We start from the raw sequence: 21,481 nt of genomic DNA, 5'->3' as shown, positions 1-21,481 counted from the left end.
CTGGCAGTTAGTGTGACTCGGGGGTGTTGACTCATTTAAACTAACATATTCATCCTGCTGTAACCAGGTTTCTGTAAGGCAGAATAAATCAATATGTTGATCAATTATTATATCATTTACCAACAGGGACTTAGAAGAGAGAGAGACCTAATGTTTAATAGACCACATTTAACTGTTTTAGTCTGTGGTGCAGTTGAAGGTGCTATATTATTTTTTCTTTTTAAATTTTTATGCTTAAATAGATTTTTGCTGGTTATTGGTGGTCTGGGAGCAGGCACCGTCTCTACGGGGATGGGGTAATGAGGGGATGGCAGGGGGAGAGAAGCTGCAGAGAGGTATGTAAGACTACAACTCTGCTTCCTGGTCCCAACCCTGGATAGTCACGGTTTGAAGGATTTAAGAAAATTGGCCAGATTTCTAGAAATGAGAGCTGCTCCATCCAAAGTGGGATGGATCCCGTCTCTCCTAACAAGACCAGGTTTTCCCCAGAAGCTTTGCCAATTATCTATGAAGCCCACCTCATTTTTTGGACACCACTCAGACAGCCAGCAATTCAAGGAGAACATGTGGCTAAACATGTCACTCCCGGTCCGATTGGGGAGGGGCCCAGAGAAAACTACAGAGTCCGACATTGTTTTTGCAAAGTTACACACCGATTCAATGTTAATTTTAGTGACCTCCGATTGGCGTAACCGGGTGTCATTACTGCCGACGTGAATTACAATCTTACCAAATTTACGCTTAGCCTTAGCCAGCAGTTTCAAATTTCCTTCAATGTCGCCTGCTCTGGCCCCCGGAAGACAATTGACTATGGTTGCTGGTGTCGCTAACTTCACATTTCTCAAAACAGAGTCGCCAATAACCAGAGTTTGATCCTCAGTGGGTGTGTCTCCGAGTGGGGAAAAACGGTTAGAAATGTGAACGGGTTGGCGGTGTACACGGGGCTTCTGTTTAGGGCTATGCTTCCTCCTCACAGTCACCCAGTTGGCCTGCTTTCCCGGCTGCTCGGGATCTGCCAGAGGGAAACTAACGGCGGCTAAGCTACCTTGGTCCGCACCGACTACAGGGGCTGGCTAGCTGTAGAATTTTCCACGGTGCGGAGCCGAGTCTCCAATTCGGATAGATGGAGTGTCTCCATCTATCCGCGGCTGTTTGCTGCCGTTTGTTTCTTGTTTTGCTACAGTCTCCCTCAGGTCTGCCTCGTGTCTGAGAAGAAATGGCATCTCACACAGGTGGGAACGATACCCAGCTTAGTTTCTTGGAAAACACAAACACTCACGGGGGAACACTGCCCCCTTCTGGAGGTGCACTGAGAGTGTCTAAATTACATATAGCGTTAGTGACCTGATTTTTCCTGTGGGTTACACCAGTCTTCACAAAGTCTAACCAGCTTCCTGTACTCATGGGTTCCCAAAACAAGTTGTAAACATTTCAGCAGTATTTGATAAGGCAAGAGATCCTCAGTTCATTCATAATTCGGGATATTCTCCTCTGAGCTCTCTGGGAAGTTGTCAAGTCGGAGATGAATTTTCAGTAGAACTCTAAAGCTGATCTGAGACTGTGTTTGATTATTCTTTAATGGGGATTAGCTGCGCAGCGTGACGGGTACAAACCCACCGTCGCTCAGACACGAGCCACAAAAAATGCAAACACTCAAGAGCTTCGTCCCTTTGAGCAACGGCGATACCCATTATCAGGAGTGTTAACACACAACGTACATTCAACTGGCATGTGAGAGGCTAGAAGAAGAAGAATAGAAAATCAGCGATGGACAGATTAAAAGTTAAAAGGCTGTAAAGTGAAGGCGTTCAAATAGAGAGCGGGAGCATTACGCAGTACTTCTTAAGAACGCTCCCCTGGCTTTCACAAGGCTCTTGATTAGCAAAGAGCAGCCTCTGAGATAAAACACACACACACACACACACACACACATGCTCACTGGATCTGCAAATAAAGAGAATCTGAGTTTTTCATGCATGTATCGGCTCCAGGCGAAGGAGCCAACATGATACTTCTTCTCACATGAATGCTCCTGGTTCTGTGTCCTCAGGTTAACTCGTTACAAAACGTGCTCATGTATTTCAGGTACGAGGGAAGTTTAACCTGATATGCAATATCAGTGACTTCACTCTGCGACCTTTTGGCTTTACACACAAACGCGACCCTCCCTGTTTGTGCCGATGTTACATTTACTGAGGGAAAAGTTAACACGTCACTTCATACGTGTTTGTTTGAGAGGCATTTATTAACACCACCATTGAATATTCACATTTGAAGATACACAATCATAGGTCATAAAGGCAGCTGGCTCGCTGTGTCGAATGAAAATGGAGGCATTTCCTTGTAAATTAATATTTACACAGGTAGAAATTAGGATCATATATTATTCAATTTCAAAATATCTATGTTCAGGGTTTCATTCAAAATGAAAAGACAGTTTTTTGGTTTGCTTTTCACAACACCATGATTAGATTAGATTAGGTTAGATTAGATAGAACTTTGTTGATCTCTTGGGAAGACTCCCTCAGGAAAATTGAGGTTCCAGCAGCATTGTATAACACATAGGGTAAGAAGCACTCAAAAGTGAAAAAAAGAATAAAAGTTTGCAAATATAAATACAAATACCAGTATAAATACCAGACATACTGATCAATACTGGTTTACTGACTACTACTGTTCCTCTCATTCCCGTCCTGTGTCTTCCTGTTACTCCTCCTCCAGCGGAGTGAGGAGTTGTACAGTCTGATGTCCTGAGGGACAAAGGAGTTTCTCAGCCTGTTGGTCCTGCACTTGGGAAGGAGCAGTCTGTGGCTGAAGAGGCTCCTCTGGTTGCTGATGACGCTGTGCAGAGGGTGAAAAGAAACAGAGCTAAACACTTAGGGTACTATCTCACTGGGCTGCGACTGTTGGAGAGCAGCTGGAGACGCAGTTAGCAACCAAACGTGAATCTGCGACAAATTCAAAGTTGGTATGTCACTGAAGTTGTACTCATGACGTTAGTGCATGTCTCCCGAATGTCGGCCGAATATTGCACAGACTCACAGTGAAAATGCCCGCATACATATCGTGTCAGGGCCATGCAGCATTCGAGCGCCACTCACACAGCATCCGAGCAAGAACGTAATGACCCCCCACCCCCACCTCCACAAGACATATGCATGAGAATAGCAACAATGTTGCACCTCTGAAAGCCGCACGAGTCGCTGTCAACTGTAGTGAGAGTGCTGCGCGGCATTCAAGTGGCCACATGTAATTATGTTCTTGCATTTCGGTTGCATGGTGTGTTAACGTGGATGTTTATTCAATATACTGTCACGCTTCCAGGGGTCCCAGGGCTGTTGGCACCTGGAATGTCAGATTGTCATTTTTTTCTCCCGAAATCACTCACAATGTAGTTTCATGGCTCTCCAAACCTTCACAAAGTTCTCTCATAATTGTTGCACGTCATGAGTCATGGAGATGACGTTCTGAGGGCTTTGCAATGCCAGCAACAGCTCTGGGAGTGTGTGGCATGGACCTCTGTCACCTCGCCAACTTTGACTTGCTCAATATCCAGACGTGATGCGTGTGACACGCTGCGAACATCGCACAAAATTAATCAAATTCACAATTTCTTTTCACACGCTGTTGCAGCCCAGTGAGATAGCACACTTAAGTGTCATGAAAAACTACATTTCATCTTTGACCACAACCTCCATCTTGATAATTTCCATAATTCCTATTCCAAAACCTATGTACTCTCACCCACTGACTGAACTGATAGATATAAACAGAGATGAATCCATCCCCTTTAAATTGTGAACACAACAACTCACTGACTCACTCACTTCAACCACTTACTCCACTTAAGGGTCACAGGGGGTGGAGCCTATCCCAGTAGTCATAGGGTATGAGGCGGGGTTCACCCTGGACAGGACGCCAGTCTGTCACAGGGCCACATACAGACAAACAAACACATTCACACTCACACGCACACCTACGGACAATTTAAAGATTCCAGTCCACCTAACCTTCATGTCTTTGGATGTGGGAGGATGGCAGAGCACCTGGAGGAAACCCACACAAACTGGGAGAAAATGCAAATTCTACAGGTGGGAATCGATCCCATGACGTTCTTGCTGTGAAGCAATAGTGCTAACCACTAAGCCACCGTGCTGCCCGAACACAATAACTCAAAAGTAATGAATGCTATCAACCCATTACTCACCACTGTTAAAGAGCATATAATAAGGACAAACAAAATAAAAACAAGTGAACATTGATACATCAGATCAACCAAAAAAAGCACTTTTGTTTCACAGATGTAATATCCAATTAACGTATCTGCCACCCACTGCATGATTGGTAAATTATGGAGTGACAATGGTTGATTTGCATGTACAGTTGACAGCGCACAGAACTGTACTAAATCAGAGCAGTAAACGGTTGCTTCCTTATTTCACTGTGGTTGCATTCTGAAAACATGTCATACCTCCACACAATGCAGCAGAAAGGAAACTGAAATAGCATGGTCACAAGTTCCTTCTCCGTCTCTCTCTCAACATAAATATATTTGTGTTGTTTTGAATATAAAATGTATATATATTTTGAACTGATCAGTCAGTCAACTGTCAGTTCCTTTCACTTCCAAAGCGTCGGTCTGGTGGCCACAGCTGTATGTTTACATTTTTTTTTTTTTGCAATAAATCAGTCACCAATTGAACTGAGTCCAACATAATATCTCCAGAGTCATAAGAGATATTGCATTAGAACTGAACAAAAAGCAGATGGTAGCTTTGATCCGTGGCATGAAAACACATATTTGACCTTTAAAAATAGCTAAATGTGTGTTTCTTGCACACATCATCGTCTGTAATTAAGCTTACAAAATGTGGCCTTCAAAGTATTGGCCCACTGTCTCTAATATCATCAAATTTAACAACGCCGAACCTAAAGCAATCATAGTTGGTTACCTAGGAAATAAAAAAAACATTTCACAAATTCAGCCCTCTGAAAAGTGCTAAATTATTTAAATAAAATAAGTAAATACCAAATGAATTTAGTATTATGGTTAAGTGGTTAAGTGTGCTTGTCTCCAGCGTGAAAGGTTCCCAGTTCAAGGGGAGCCTTGAACCGTAATGTGAAGCTGCATCAGGAGGGGCATCCGGTGTAACACCTATGCCAAATCAACATGCAGGTCCAACTTGGACCTACCTTGGCGAGCCTAAGTGTTACTAGGGACAAACTGCAGAGGCTTACTAGAGGTCAAGTGCAAAAATAGGGTAGATACCCCTTTGCCCCCTAAAGACTTATCTCTCTCATGATAGAGCTCCTAATGGGGCAGTGAGAAGGTTCAAGAAGGTTCCTGGTCTCTGGAATTACATCGGAAAAGACATCCAGTGTGAAACGTGATTTACATCTGATCAGCTTTGGGGACCCCAACAGAAGAGCAAGTGTTTAGGATGAATGGATGGACAGCTAGCTAGCAAGCAAGCTTTATTAATCCCCAAAGGGAAATTTCAGTTGTCACAGCAGCCAGGTACCTCAAAGCAGTAAGAAAAACTGAAATAGAAACACATAGAAGTTCAATGGATCTGATGTCACAGTTTAAGAGTGTGTGTTAATCAAGGAGCACTGGTGTTATAGGGCATGTATTCAGGGGTATTGTTATTTGGAGTGCAACAGATAGAAGGTAGGCGATGTTGTCAATTGTCCACTTCAATAGTCGCAGCCTTCATGCAAATTTTGAAAAGATAAAAGATTACTTGAACCAATTGGGTACTTTGTTTAATGTATTAGCAATTTCAGAAACTTGGATAAAAAATGATGAAACAAACAACTTTATGTTAGGAGGTTATTGTTGGGAAAGTGTAGTGACACGGACCCACAACAGGGGGCGTAAATGAACGGACAATAGAGGGAGTTAAATGTGAACACTTTACTGTTGTGAATGTCACAACCACACACAGCAGATTATAGAATAAATACAAGTCAATGGATAAAGGTGTCGTGTTGGCAGGCTCGACGATAGGAGACGTCCGTCTGGAGAAGAACCGGAACCACACGATTTCCACCGCCACCGAACCCGAAGGATACTGGAGCCGCCAGGTCCCGAATTCCCCAGGTGGCCACCGTCTCAGCGTGTCGGATCTGGTACTGCTGGCGGAGAGCAAAGACAGTCAAGTGTGGGTGTGTGTACACCCCGTAACAACAACGGTGGGAATTCCGCCTCCACCTCTAACACACACTCGTGCAGCGTATGAGTACCACTTATCTGGTGGGAAGTAGAACGAAACAGTCGCGGCCCACGCCGGTCCTCTGGGTAGACAGCTGCAACAAAGTAGCTCTTGAAATCAATTAGTACAATACGCAGGCAGAGAAAGTTACCTCCAAAGAAGTACGATATCTCGGCGACGTGGTGGAGATGTCATCCTGCTTTTATCCGGGGTGAAGTGCAGATGATCGGTGACAGGTGTCATAGTTGATGAGTGACAGCTGTCACCTCGGCTGTTCCTGTAAGGCGGCAGCGCCCCCTCGTGCCTGAAGCCCGCACTTCAGGCAGGGCGCCCTCTGGTGGTGGGCCAGCAGTACCTCCTCTTCTGGCGGCCCACACAACAGGACTCCCCCCCCTCAACGGGCGCCTCCTGGTGCCCGACCAGGCTTGTCCGGGTGGCGACGGTAAAAATCGGCCAGGAGGGCCGGGTCCAGGATGAAGCTCCTCTTCACCCAGGAGCGTTCTTCGGGTCCATACTATCGTGAGGTTGGTGGTGTGCCCCCGGGACAGCGGGAGGCCCGTGATGAAATCCAGACCAATGTGGGACCAGGGGCGATGAGGCACAGGAAGCGACTGAAGGAGTCCCTGTGCCTTTTGGTGGTCCGCCTTGCCCCTGGCGCAGGTGGTGCAGGCCTGGATGTAAGCCCAGACGTCAGCCTCCAGGGACGCCCACCAGAAGCGCTGCTGCACCACTGCCACGGTCCTACGCACCCCTGGGTGGCAGGAGAGCTTGGACCCGTGACAGAAGTCCAGGACGGCAGCCCTGGCTTCTGGTGGGATGTATAGTCTATTCTTCGGCCCTGTTCCGGGATCCGGGCTCCGTGCCAGGGCCTCCCAGACGGTCTTCTCCACGTCCCAGGTAAGGGTGGCCACGATAGTGGAGTCCGGAACAATGGGTTCCAGTGGATCCGACAGCTCGGTCTTGACTTCATGTTCATGCACCCGGGACAAGGCATCCGATCTCTGGTTTTTGGTCCCGGGGCGGTAGGTGATCCGGAAGTCAAAACGGCCGAAGAACAGTGACCAGCGGGCTTGCCTGGGGTTCAGTCGCCTGGCGGTCCTGATATACTCCAGGTTCCGGTGGTCAGTAAAAACCGTGAAAGGCACTGACGCTCCCTCCAGCAGCTGTCTCCACTCCTCAAGAGCCTCTTTCACCGCTAGGAGTTCTCGATTGCCCACGTCATAGTTCCGCTCTGCTGGGGTCAACCTGCGGGAGAAATAGGCACACGGGTGAAGAACCTTATCGATCTCTCCGCTCTGGGATAGCACGGCTCCTATCCCTGAGTCAGAGGCGTCCACTTCAACCACAAACTGGCGACTGGGATCGGGCTGCACCAAGACGGGTGCAGTCGAGAAGCGCTGTTTCAACTCGCACCGATCCGACCGGGTGAAGGGAACTTTTGGTGAGGTCAGGGCTGTCAGGGGGCTGAACTACCTGACTATACCCCTTAATGAACTTCCTGTAAAAATTTGCGAAGCCGAGGAACTGTTGCAGCTTCCTCCGGCTCGTAGGTTGGGGCCAGTCTCTCACCGCCGCGACCTTGGCCGGATCCGGGGGGACGGAGTTGGAGGAGATGATAAACCCCAGGAAGGACAAAGAGGTGCGGTGAAACTCACACTTCTCGCCCTTCACAAACAGCCGGTTCTCTAACAACCGCTGCAGGACCTGACGTACATGCCGTACATGGGTCTCAGGGTCTGGAGAAAAAATGAGTATATCGTCCAGATACACGAAGACGAATCGGTGCAGGAAGTCCCGCAAGACGTCATTTACCAAAGCTTGGAACGTCGCGGGGGCGTTAGTGAGGCCGAACGGCATGACCAGGTACTCAAAATGACCTAACGGGGTGTTGAATGCCGTCTTCCACTCGTCTCCCTTCCGGACCCGAACTAGGTGATATGCGTTCCTAAGATCCAGCTTTGTGAATATTTTGGCTCCATGCAGGGGGGTGAACACCGAATCCAACAAAGGCAACGGGTATCGGTTGCGAACCGTGATCTCGTTCAGCCCCCGATAATCAATGCATGGACGAAGACCGCCATCTTTCTTGCCCACAAAAAAGAAACCTGCTCCCATCGGGGAGGTGGAGTTCCGGATCAGCCTGGCAGCTAAGGAGTCCCGGATGTAGGTCTCCATCGATTCGCGCTCAGGTCGTGAGAGGTTGTACAGCCTGCTGGACGGGAACTCCACGCCTGGCATCAAATCGATGGCGCAATGGAACATTCATATCCTGCACAGGGTCGGCAGGAGGAGGAGCTGCCGCAGCCTGTGCGGAGAGAGCCTCCACCCTGCGGTTCAGGAGGATGTTTTGCTCGGTCATCTGATCCAACCGAGCCGTAAAGGCGGTGAGGATGTGCTGCAGCTCACCAATCACGCCTCCTGCAGACGCCTGTGCACCCTGCTCTCCCATTGGTCGTTCAATTGCTGGGTGACGCCCCTCGGAGTCCATGATGCTGGCCGAGATATCCTGTTGGGAAAGTGTAGTGACACGGACCCACAACAGGGGGCGTAAATGAACGGACAATAGAGGGAGTTAAATGTGAACACTTTACTGTTGTGAATGTCACAACCACACACAGCAGATTATAGAATAAATACAAGTCAATGGATAAAGGTGTCGTGTGGGCAGGCTCGACGATAGGAGACGTCCGTCTGGAGATGAACCGGAACCACACGATTTCCACCGCCACCGAACCCGAAGGATACTGGAGCCGCCAGGTCCCGAATTCCCCAGGTGGCCACCGTCTCAGCGTGTCGGATCTGGTACTGCTGGCGGAGAGCAAAGACAGTCAAGTGTGGGTGTGTGTACACCCCGTAACAACAACGGTGGGAATTCCGCCTCCACCTCTAACACACACTCGTGCAGTGTCTGAGTACCACTTATCTGGTGGGAAGTAGAACGAAACAGCCGCGGCCCACGCCGGTCCTCTGGGTAGACAGCTGCAACAAAGTAGCTCTTGAAATCAATTAGTACAATACGCAGGCAGAGAAAGTTACCTCCAAAGAAGTACGATATCTCGGCGACGTGGTGGAGGTGTCATCCTGCTTTTATCCGGGGTGAAGTGCAGATGATCGGTGACAGCTGTCATAGTTGATGAGTGACAGCTGTCACCTCGGCTGTTCCTGTAAGGCGGCAGCGCCCCCTCGTGCCTGAAGCCCGCACTTCAGGCAGGGCGCCCTCTGGTGGTGGGCCAGCAGTACCTCCTCTTCTGGCGGCCTACACAACAGTTATCAGATGTTTGCACAGAGCAGAAACAAAAAAATGGAGGTGGTGTGGCATTATATGTGGATAAAAACTTACATGCAAAACAGATTGACAACATGACATTGGCTATTGATGATATTATGGAGTGTATAACAATTGAATTGATAATGGAAAACAGAAAAAATATATTGATTACGTGTGTTTATAGATCTCCTGGATCAAGTATTGAAATGTTTACGGAACTAATGCATAATTTGTATACGAAAATGGAACATAAAGATGTTTTTATATGTGGGGATTTTAACATAGATTTATTAAAAATGAGTACACATAAGCTTACGGAAAAGTTTATAAATACTATGTATAGCTTGTCATTCCATCCAAAAATAACCAACCAGAATCACTGCACAGAGTTCATCACTAATTGATAATATTTTCACTAACATATTAAACAATGACATTTCCAGTGGCATATTAATAAACGATATAAGTGACCACTTATCAGTATTTGTAACTATGAAAATAAGTTATAACTATAGGAAAGTTAAGAAAAATATTAAGATTACTAATTTTATAAGAGTAAAAACAAATGAATCAATAATGATATTCAAACAAAGTCTATTAAAACAAGACTGGAAAGTAATATTAGATGAAACTGAGGTTAACTCAGCTTCTAACACTTTTCTGAATAAATTTTTGACTCTCTATGATCAATGTTGCCCTGTGAAATCAATTCAAATCAAACAACAAGCTAAAACCAACCCATGGATGACAAGTAGTTTAATTAATGCCTGTAAAAAGAAAAACTGGCTATACAGGGTATTTATTAAAGAAAGAACAACTGAAACAGAAAATAAATATAAAATATATAAAAATAAGTTGACATGTGTATTAAGAAATTGTAAAAAAATGTATTATAAAACACAACTAGAACAAAACAAGGGAAATATTAAAGGCCTCTGGAATGTAATAAATAGTGTCATCAGGAAAAAGGAGAACCGTAGTATTTTGCCAGACTATTTCATTGACAGTGATAAAAAAATCTATAACAACGAAGAGCTAGTAAATGCATCTAATCATTATTTTGTCAACATAGGGCCATTGGCAGCTGAAATAAAAATGCCATATTCAGCCTCAGAAACAGGTGCTGAACAAGCAAACTCAAATTTATTCTTTCTATCAGCAACAGATGAATTGGAAATAATAAACACTGTTAATGAATTGAAGGCAAAAAAATCATTAGATTGCAATAAGTTGGACACTACAATAATTAAGCAAGTCATTAATGAAATTGAAATTGAAAAACCTCTAAGTCATATCTATAACTTATCATTTATTAATGGAGAGTTTACAAGTCAAATGAAGATTGCCAAAATTACATCCATATATAAAAGTGGAGATAAGTATCTATTCTCAAATTATAGACCTATATCTGTGTTATCTCAATTCTCAAAAATTTTAGAAAAACTATATATAGTACGGTTAGATCAATACATTGAAAAGTTCAAGATATTAAACGATAACCAGTATGGCTTCAGAAAAAAATAGATCAACAACTTTAGCTTTAATTGATTTAGTGGAAGAAATAACAAATAATATTGATAAAAAGAAACATACAATGGCGATCTTCACTGACTTAAAAAAGGCGTTTGATACTATTAACCTAGAAATTATTAAATTAAAAAATTGGTTTGATGGTAATAAATTGTCACTTAATATTTCAAAGACAAAACTAATGCTCTTTGGAAACCGAGAAATGAAAACAAAAGTAAATCTTAAAATTGACATGGTTCCTATTGAAAGGGTTAACCAATACAGATTTTTAGGAATAATAATCGATCACAAGATGTGCTGGAAACCCCACATTGCTAGCATACAATCCAAAATGGCCAGAAGTATTTCCATAATGGGGAAAGCCAAACATTTCTTAGATCAGGATTCCTTATATATCATTTATTGCACATTAATACTACCATATATTAGTTATGGCATTGAGGTATGGGGTAATACATATAAAAGTAATGTAGACACACTTTTTAAGCTACAGAAAAGGGCAATAAGAATCATCCATAATGCAGGCTTCAGAGATCATACAGTACACTGTTTTTACAATCCAAAATCCTAAAATTTAGAGATCTTGCAGAATTTAAAACTCTACAAATAATTTTCAAAGTGAAACAAAACCTACTACCAGATAACCTCCAAAAATTGTTTAGTGAAAGAGAGGGAGGTTCCAATTTAAGAAGGAAATATAATTTTAAAAAACAGTGTGCTCGTACAACAATGAAACAAATGTGCCTTATGAGACATGGGGTGGATTTATGGAATAACCTAACTGAGGACATCAAAGTGTGTACTACATTACATCAATTCAAAACAAATTTAAAACTTAAAATATTAAAAAAATATGAAACTGAATAACATCATTTTCAGTATATATACAGGTGTGCATGTTTGTGGATCTAAACGGGTCATATCGAATGTATGAGAAACATGAATGCACACATGGACACAGGTTGCCCATGGTGCATGTGTGTGGATAAAAAACTGTTATATTATTAAGTCATGTTGAATACAGGGAAACATGCATGCATGCATGGACACGTGTTGCCCATGTGTGCATGTAAGTGGATAAAATTGTTATATTATTAAATCATATTGAATACAGGGAAACATGTATGCATGCGTGGGCGTGGGTTGCCCATGGGTGCATGTATGTGGATAAAAAATTATTATATCATCAAGTCTAATCGAATACAGGGAAATGTGCATGCATGTATGGGCCTGGGTGCCCATGGGTGCATGTATGTGGGTTAAAATTGTTATATTATCAAATTTCATTGAATCTAGTGTGTGTATTGGTGTATGCAAGGGTATTTGTGTATAGAAGTAATGTATTTATGTAAATATATGTTGTATGTATAATACAAGGTGTGTGTTTATATAGGTATGTATGATCTCAAAACTTTTTATTTATTGTCTACACAGCCGAAAATAATACATGTGAAAGGGGGTAGAAAATATAAGTTTTACTTCATCCTACTCCCTTTGAGTAATGTACGAACTCTAAAAGATGAATGTTTTTAACTTGCTCAAATAAATAAATAAAAAAAAAAGGTATAGGCTGCTTTCTTCCCAATATGAAGGTCCCAGGAGTTGTTTCAAGGAAGACATATGGTGTGAAGCTTATGACCTATACTGGATCCCCTGTGGGTACCTCAATGTAAAAAATATGAAAAACCAAAAGAAATCAATACAGCTGAGCTCCATCTTCTCACCATGGTCCCATTTTCATCAAAGATTGGGCATTGTTGCACCTCTTTCCTATAGTTCATATGGGCTGTTACACAGAGCACAAACAAACTCTGTACATATCAAAGAGCAAGCTGGAATCCAGATATGGACTTCTGTGACGTATAAGTCTAAAACAGGCAATCTCACGGAGAGATTTCATTTATTACTCTCTATACGAGGTCTGTTAGAAAAGTTTCCGACCTTTTTATTTTTTTCAGAAACTATATGGATTTGAATCATGTGCGCTTGCATCAGCCAAGCTTGAACCTTTGTGCGCATGCGTGAGTTTTTTCACGCCTGTCGGTTGCATCATTTTTTTTATATAGCGCCAAATCACAACAAACAGTTGCCCCAAGGCGCTTTATATTGTAAGGCAAGGCCATACAATAATTATGTAAAACCCCAACGGTCAAAACGACCCCCTGTGAGCAAGCACTTGGCTACAGTGGGAAGGAAAAACTCCCTTTTAACAGGAAAAAACCTCCAGCAGAACCAGGCTCAGGGAGGGGCAGTCTTCTGCTGGGACTGATTGGGGCTGAGGGAGAGAACCAGGAAAAAGACATGCTGCGGAGGGGAGCAGAGATCGATCACTAATGATTAAATGCAGAGTGGTGCATACAGAGCAAAAAGAGAAAGAAACAGTGCAACATGGAAACCCCCCAGCAGTCTACGTCTATAGCAGCATAACTAAGGGCTGGTTCAGGGTCACCTGATCCAGCCCTAACTATAAGCTTTAGCAAAAAGGAAAGTTTTAAGCCTAATCTTAAAAGTAGAGAGGGTGTCTGTCTCCCTGATCTGAATTGGGAGCTGGTTCCACAGGAGAGGAGCCTGAAAGCTGAAGGCTCTGCCTCCCATTCTACTCTTACAAACCCTAGGAACTACAAGTAAGCCTGCAGTCTGAGAGCGAAGCGCTCTATTGGGGTGATATGGTACTACGAGGTCCCTAAGATAAGATGGGACCTGATTATTCAAAACCTTATAAGTAAGAAGAAGAATTTTAAATTCTATTCTAGAATTAACAGGAAGCCAATGAAGAGAGGCCAATATGGGTGAGATATGCTCTCTCCTTCTAGTCCCTGTCAGTACTCTAGCTGCAGCATTTTGAATTAACTGAAGGCTTTTTAGGGAACTTTTAGGACAACCTGATAATAATGAATTACAATAGTCCAGCCTAGAGGAAATAAATGCATGAATTAGTTTTTCAGCATCACTCTGAGACAAGACCTTTCTGATTTTAGAGATATTGCGTAAATGCAAAAAAGCAGTCCTACATATTTGTTTAATATGCGCTTTGAATGACATATCCTGATCAAAAATGACTCCAAGATTTCTCACAGTATTACTAGAGGTCAGGGTAATGCCATCCAGAGTAAGGATCTGGTTAGACACCATGTTTCTAAGATTTGTGGGGCCAAGTACAATAACTTCAGTTTTATCTGAGTTTAAAAGCAGGAAATTAGAGGTCATCCATGTCTTTATGTCTGTAAGACAATCCTGCAGTTTAGCTAATTGGTGTGTGTCCTCTGGCTTCATGGATAGATAAAGCTGGGTATCATCTGCGTAACAATGAAAATTTAAGCAATACCATCTACCTAAGGGAAGCATGTATAAAGTGAATAAAATTGGTCCTAGCACAGAACCTTGTGGAACTCCATAATTAACTTTAGTCTGTGAAGAAGATTCCCCATTTACATGAACAAATTGTAATCTATTAGACAAATATGATTCAAACCACCGCAGCGCAGTGCCTTTAATACCTATGGCATGCTCTAATCTCTGTAATAAAATTTTATGGTCAACAGTATCAAAAGCAGCACTGAGGTCTAACAGAACAAGCACAGAGATGAGTCCACTGTCCGAGGCCATAAGAAGATCATTTGTAACCTTCACTAATGCTGTTTCTGTAATATGATGAATTCTAAAACCTGACTGAAACTCTTCAAATAGACCATTCCTCTGCAGATGATCAGTTAGCTGTTTTACAACTACCCTTTCAAGAATTTCTGAGAGAAAAGGAAGATTGGCCTATAATTAGCTAAGATAGCTGGGTCAAGTGATGGCTTTTTAAGTAATGGTTTAATTACTGCCACCTTAAAAGCCTGTGGTACATAGCCAACTAATAAAGATAGACTGATCATATTTAAGATCGAAGCATTAAATAATGGTAGGGCTTCCTTGAGCAGCCTGGTAGGAATGGGGTCTAATAAACATGTTGATGGTTTGGATGAAGTAACTAATGAGAATAACTCAGACAGAACAATCGGAGAGAAAGTGTCTGAAAAGTGTCACTCTGCAGTGGTACTAAATAGAGGATGGAATATGATTGCAGCCTTTCATGCATTTTTCATGTTTGTTTAACTTTTCCTCACACACCACACTAAATCCATTTTCCACACAAGTTTGGAGCTGCCTCAGCTGGAGATTGGTGCAGACAGGTTGTAAAATATATATCAGCTGAGGTGGTGGGAAAGCTGCTGAAGTACCAATGTGCCTCACCTCCAGCTGAACACAGCGAGTGAATGCTAAAACCTGCTGTGAATCACAACTTCTGCATCTTTTCACAAAACGTGCACCCCCACCACACACACACACACACACACACACACACACACACACACACACACACACACACACACACACACACACACACACACACACACACACACACACACACCAACTCATCCCGTTGCCTTGAAGGTGCAGTCAGTCTTTGTCCAAAATTTTCTTTGAGTTGAAATCAATGTTGCAAAATTACCAAACACATGAGGGAGGAAGTGCATGTGGTGCATGTGCATGGTTCGAAGTTCATGATGCATTCTCCCCATTGACTTGCTTTGGCAAACTTAGTAAAACTGTTCCAAATGTAAACAATAATCTTGACAACTGGCACAACCTTGTGGGTGTGTCGTCGGAGTTGATACGGGGATCCTGTAAATTTTCAGTAGGTGCCAGAGAGCAAATGTATAAATGTAAATCAAATATGCACCAAACTGTCAAAGTGCACCAGTGGACACCAAAGCTACCTGAGGTGAAGCAGTGAAGTATCCTTTTGTGTTTTTCCATGAATGTTTACTAGGGATGGGTATTATTAAGATTTTAATGGTACTACTGCTCTTAGCGGAACTGCTTATCGCTCAGGTACTTTAATTGTATCCTTATTAGCAGTTTATGGTGAAAAACTGAGAATCAGTTTTAGAACAGAATTAACAATGCTTTTGTAGTGACTGCCCTCTGCGTTGTGTTGTTATGACACTCACTCCCCTAAACTCACTCCCATCCGGGTCACGGCACCATTGTAACGGCTGCATCTGCTTTGTGTTGTTATGACTCCACCCATTCGCTCCCTTTGGGACGCGAACTCATGATCTCCGACATGGAGTCAGACTCTCTAACCAGAAGGCTAAAACCCAGGGCTCTGGTCTTGTGACCAGAGAATCCTTTTGAGCTGTTGGGAGTGATGTTTACTAACTACATCTGCACAGCGAACACCTGCTGGCCTCCGTTATACTTTATTTTACATACCATTTAACATAAAGAGTGCAACCAAACTTTTGAGCGTGCATGATTAGTCCTTTAACTGTTAAGTCCATAAAATATCACAAACTTGTGAAAAATGTCTATCAATGCTATTTAGAAGCCAAGGTGACACCTCTGTATATTTTGTTTTGTCCACAGCCTAAAGATAATCAGTTTACTTCCAGATTACAGTAAAGCAGAAAATATTAACAATTAAGAAGATGAAATCCCCAAATTTGTATATTTAAAAAAAGACTCAATATTGATGATCAAAATATTTGTCCATTCATTTAATAGTCCATTAATTATTGGTTAATCATTACTTTTTTGACTCTTGTTTGACATGATAGGCTTCGGCTCCTTTTCTATTTGGTCCAGCCAAAGAAAATGATCATTTAAATTAGTTTTGATTGTCAAGTAAGTGTATTAATATTTTTACTTTATTTAACAGATGAACATTTACCTTTAATAACCTCAGAGCTGGCAAATACTTGGGAGCCCCCTGTGATCTTTGGTCCTAGGGGGCTCAGAGCCCAGAATGGCAACCAGGGATTTTGAGGACTAGGGTGTTGGATGCTAAAACCATCTGGTGAAAACCAGGATTAACACTGAGCATTGCACCCCCCAGGTGGAAGATAGGGCCCTCAGTGGTAAATTGTAATACTATGGAGTAAAGCACAAAACCTGAAAGAATGTCTGTATTTCATTTCACACAGTAACTGCGTAAGCTCCATAAATTGAAATGTGCACCGTGAAATGCAAATAGGCAATAGGCACGGGTGCCATTTCTTGTCAGTGTGACATCCAGTGTGCAACACATAGCACGGCCATCCCTCTGCTGCTGTTTTATGAGTCTCCTTCTCTACAGAGCTCTCTCCCAGATGATCTGTAGTTAATCTCTCAGAGGTCTCCGGTGGGAGGAAATGATGAAGGGAGGCAAGAAAAGGAGAGAAAGAGAAATAGAGTCACTCTGTGCTGCAGCGTGATGAGCTTTCCCTTGGCTAAGACTCCCTGGGGGACTGCTCTGCTCATATGTCCAAAAGGCTTGCAAGATTTCTCTGAGTCCAGTCATTATGGTTATAGTGTGTTTATGGCTGCAAGCTCATGTTCAGTGTTTACTTGTGGACCGAAATGTCCCCTTAGATTTTTGACATTCCACTATCAGTGTGCCTCGGGGCCTATGCCTATAATGCTTTAGTTGTAATTTTAACCCCCAGCATCCATGTCCCCTAAATCACACCAATTGCACTAATGTGTGGGTGTTTATGTAAAAATGAGGTGTGGCGGGATGCAGAGCTCATACATTAATGTTGTCCATCACCAGAAGGCGATGATCAAAACCTGGTGGAAGTCCAACGTGCTGTTGTCCATTCAGCCGTCTGGGGTCACCACAGCGGATACAGCCAGATCCGCATTAGTATTTGGCACAAGTTTTATGCCTGATGCTCTTCCTGATGCAACTCCAGTTTTACCTGGAGAAACACACACACAGCCGCTGGTGTTCCAAAGAGGTCTCCCATCCAAGTACTAACCAGATCCCACACTGCTTAGCTTCTGAGATCTGACGGGATCAGGCTTACACAAAGCAGAACGGCTGCAAAGTCCAACATGCTCTAGTACTCCATAATGAGTATAACACTCAGACGCACATTACATAAGTGAGTTCACAATGCACATACAGTACACCCTGTTTGCCTGCACATATGAAATATGATGGTGTTTTATGGCTACGTAGGTATAAATAAATAACACAGTGAGAGGAGGGAGAAAAAATCATACGGGTTAATATTATATGCAGTAAAATGTAAAAGAAAAGTGAAGTGAAAACTATTAAATGGAATAAAAGCCAACACAAAAACCCAACAAAATGTCACTTTCCATGCAGTACTTCACCTCAGGGAGCTTTGGTGGCTACTGGACTTAAACTGGTAGGCACTCATCTGTTAATGCATCAGAAGTGCTTTCACTTGCATCCACTTCCTTGATAGCACAGCGCACAGTGCACAGCACAGTCCAATTTGAAGGGAAGGACAGCTGCCACTCTGATTGGTGGATATCGTGTTTGAACTACAGCACGCTCACGTCGAATAAACTAAGTAAATCCCTGCTTTGTGCCCAGCTCCAGCTTTGCTATTTAAGCGGAGGGAAATACAGACACAAAGTGCACTCAGACACGTCCTTTGCACAACTTGTTTTTGTGTCTACTGTCAAAATAGGGCCCATAGTCTGCAGAAATATGTCTGAAAATGTAGATTAAAAGTTTTTGTTGCTTTAAAAAGCAAAAATAAGAAGACTTTTAAGGCTTTTTTTAGTCTTTTTTATCACCTCAAGATTTATTTAAAAAAAGCTGTAGAATCTACACCCCCTCCCCCCCCCAACTGTTACACATTTAAAAGTATGAAGCTCTTTCCTGTGTGTGATTCACATCAGTGGATCACTGTTAGTGGTCAGGAAATAGCTCTCTGACATCACTGTGTATCTGTCTCGTGATGACTTGGTGAATTATAGAAGCATGTATGGGTGCAGACCACCAGGCTGAAGACACGTCTGTGTTTGGTGGACTTCCAGGTGGAAAGCAGGCTGGCAGCACCGTGCTGTATGGCTGCATGCCCCGCTCACTCATCGCCTGTCTCCTGAGATGCCGCTCACCTCCGAGTGCAAAAGCTCTGCCACGGAGAAGACGAGAGATCTGGTTTACACTCCTTCTCTCGCTTTTTGTTTCTCCCCTCCTCAAAAGGCACTTACATTTGTCTGTGACACACACAGCACATGCAAAAGTGAAAGTTTTATCCGAACATGAGTGAAAACACGTCATCAAACACATACGCCGAGAGCGCCAAGACGAACGCGGTGAGATGCTTTCGCATGCTGTTCCAGCAACTTGTCTCATGATGCTGCGCCAAAACAACTCACAATTTGCAGAAGATGAGATGAAGAAAGAAGGTGATCTGTTCTCTACCTTGGTGCCACCCAGAGGCTTTACCAAAGGGTTTTAGGAAAAAATAAAGTATTTTCTGTGACGGTTCAAAAGGCATCAGCAGCCTCTTCCCATTCTCTGGAGCAGATTAAAGCTCTGATACTTCAGTCACCATCAGTAACTGCTTTATATCTGCAATATACACTGCAGGCTAAGGAGTTTTTTTGGGCCTTTCTCTGAACACGACTGTCAGCCTCCTGTCAGGCTTCTCCCTCCTCCATCACATCCCTCCCTCTTCTCATCTACCGCTGTCAGTTGTCCACCATCTCTGTCTCCAATTTGTTGCAGGGTTCTTTCCTGCCTCCTCCAAAATGGTCTTTAAGTGAAGCTCATTCTGTTCCACGCTTCAGTCCAGCTCAAAGGTGAGCAATGCATTTGCTGGCGTAATTACTGCCAAGGTTGTGGGTTGAAGGTAAGATTGGCTTTCAATCAGTTAATGTGAGTCCAGTTTAATCTGCAGACATGGAGGCACATTTCACCGCATCTCACTGTTGCACCTGTCAGGTCAATCGGGGAGCAGAGTCCCTCCAACTCCCACCTCCCCATTTATAATCTAAAAGACACAACTTAAATCTGAAGTCTTGAAACATGTATTGGCTGAATTGAACATTGATTTATGCTTTTATCTATCTACCTATCTATCTATAGATATACAGTATATCTACTAATGCAAGCAACAGATTGGTTGTCATGGAGTCCCACAGCAGCCTGTACTCAAGGTTCTCGAAATGGAGCAATATCACCACCTGGTGGACATTTGAATTTGTGATTCCACATAACAAAATGTGGGGAAAGTGAAGCACTGTGAATACTTTCTGGAGGCACTGTATGAAGAAGCCTTGATGTAGTATTTAAGATAGCGTCTTTTTTTTTCCAAACTTCAACTTTGTCGACAAAGGACAATAAGTTTTGTACAACAAATGTACACTCCACTAAAATACTCCAAATATTCAACACCTACATCAAAGGGAGAGTGCAACAGCTTTCAGAAAGCAAAACACATCATATCAATAGTTTGAAAAATATTTTTTGTTTTGATGTTGACAACGATGTTCTTTGTTGGTGTGTCTTCTAATGGATATCTGGGTCTGTTGCTGTTGGCTTTGTGTGTCCTCTCTGCTTCCTCAGCTCTCTTTGAGTGTTCTGTTCATACTTGAAATGCTCAACACTCCTGGCGATGGTCTTGGCCCAGGTTGGTTTGTCCAACGCCAGCTCCTTGAGGGGTCAATGGCACAAGTGAGCCAAACCTTCTTGATGTGGTCATGACAGCACTTTTTTGGCCCTCCAGTTTTGCTGAACAGTACCCTCTTTGGAAAGCAATTTCCTGTCATTCAAATGGCGTGTCCAAGGCACCACAGTTGATGACATACATATACTGATTATGGCGACAGGTACCATGATCTCCATGTGTGACACTCGGTCCTCCCAGGTCAGTCATGCAATGCACTGTTGACATCTGATGTGGAACTTCTCCGGGTGTTTGACATGGCATCGGTAGATGCCATGTCCTCGACTCTGGACTGTACAGGAGCATAGAGAGACACACTGCCTGATCCACTTCAGTGTTGGTCTTCAAATGCAGGTCGTGGTTCTGGAACATACCCATTTGCAGGTGCCCAAAAACGTTAGAAGCAGCATTAATGTGGAGGCTTGTTTGCCTGTTCAGTGAAACCAAAGTCGGAGATGATGCTGCTGAGGTAGTCAAAGTGATGGGTGCTCCTCAGCTGGATATCGCTGAAGAAGATGAAGCTCAGAGGATCCTGTCCAGGATACTGCAGGACTTCAGTGTTGGTTGGCTTGATCTCAAGGCCAGCTCTGGAGTAAGCCTCAAACATCCATATTTATCAGCAGCAGCATACACCCCTGATGTGAGTTTAGAAGGGATATGGCAGAGGGGAATAAATGAGTGTTTGTATCTTCCTCTTAGACGTTATTGACTTCCTCTTTTCACTCAGGACAGAAACTATTTTAATCAGTATTGATTTAGAATGAAATACTCACAGTTCACCACTTCCTGTTACCACAGAATCGGCCAAAATGTAATTAGAAGTGTCTGGTAGCATTCACAGTTTCTGCCGTCACAGCCACAGAAGCTGAAACTTCAGGGCTGCTTTTGTGGCTTTTTTCAAGTCAAGTTTTTGAAAACAGCAGAATCCAGACAGATTTACCATACGTTATCATACTATTTGTATTTTGTCATTCATTCATTCATTTTCTGAACCTGCTTATTTCACC

The sequence above is a fragment of the Thalassophryne amazonica genome, chromosome 5, assembly GCF_902500255.1.
Source record: "Thalassophryne amazonica chromosome 5, fThaAma1.1, whole genome shotgun sequence".
In the NCBI taxonomy this organism is placed as follows: Eukaryota; Metazoa; Chordata; class Actinopteri; order Batrachoidiformes; family Batrachoididae; genus Thalassophryne; species Thalassophryne amazonica.
Note: the sequence above shows the minus strand (reverse complement) of the source record.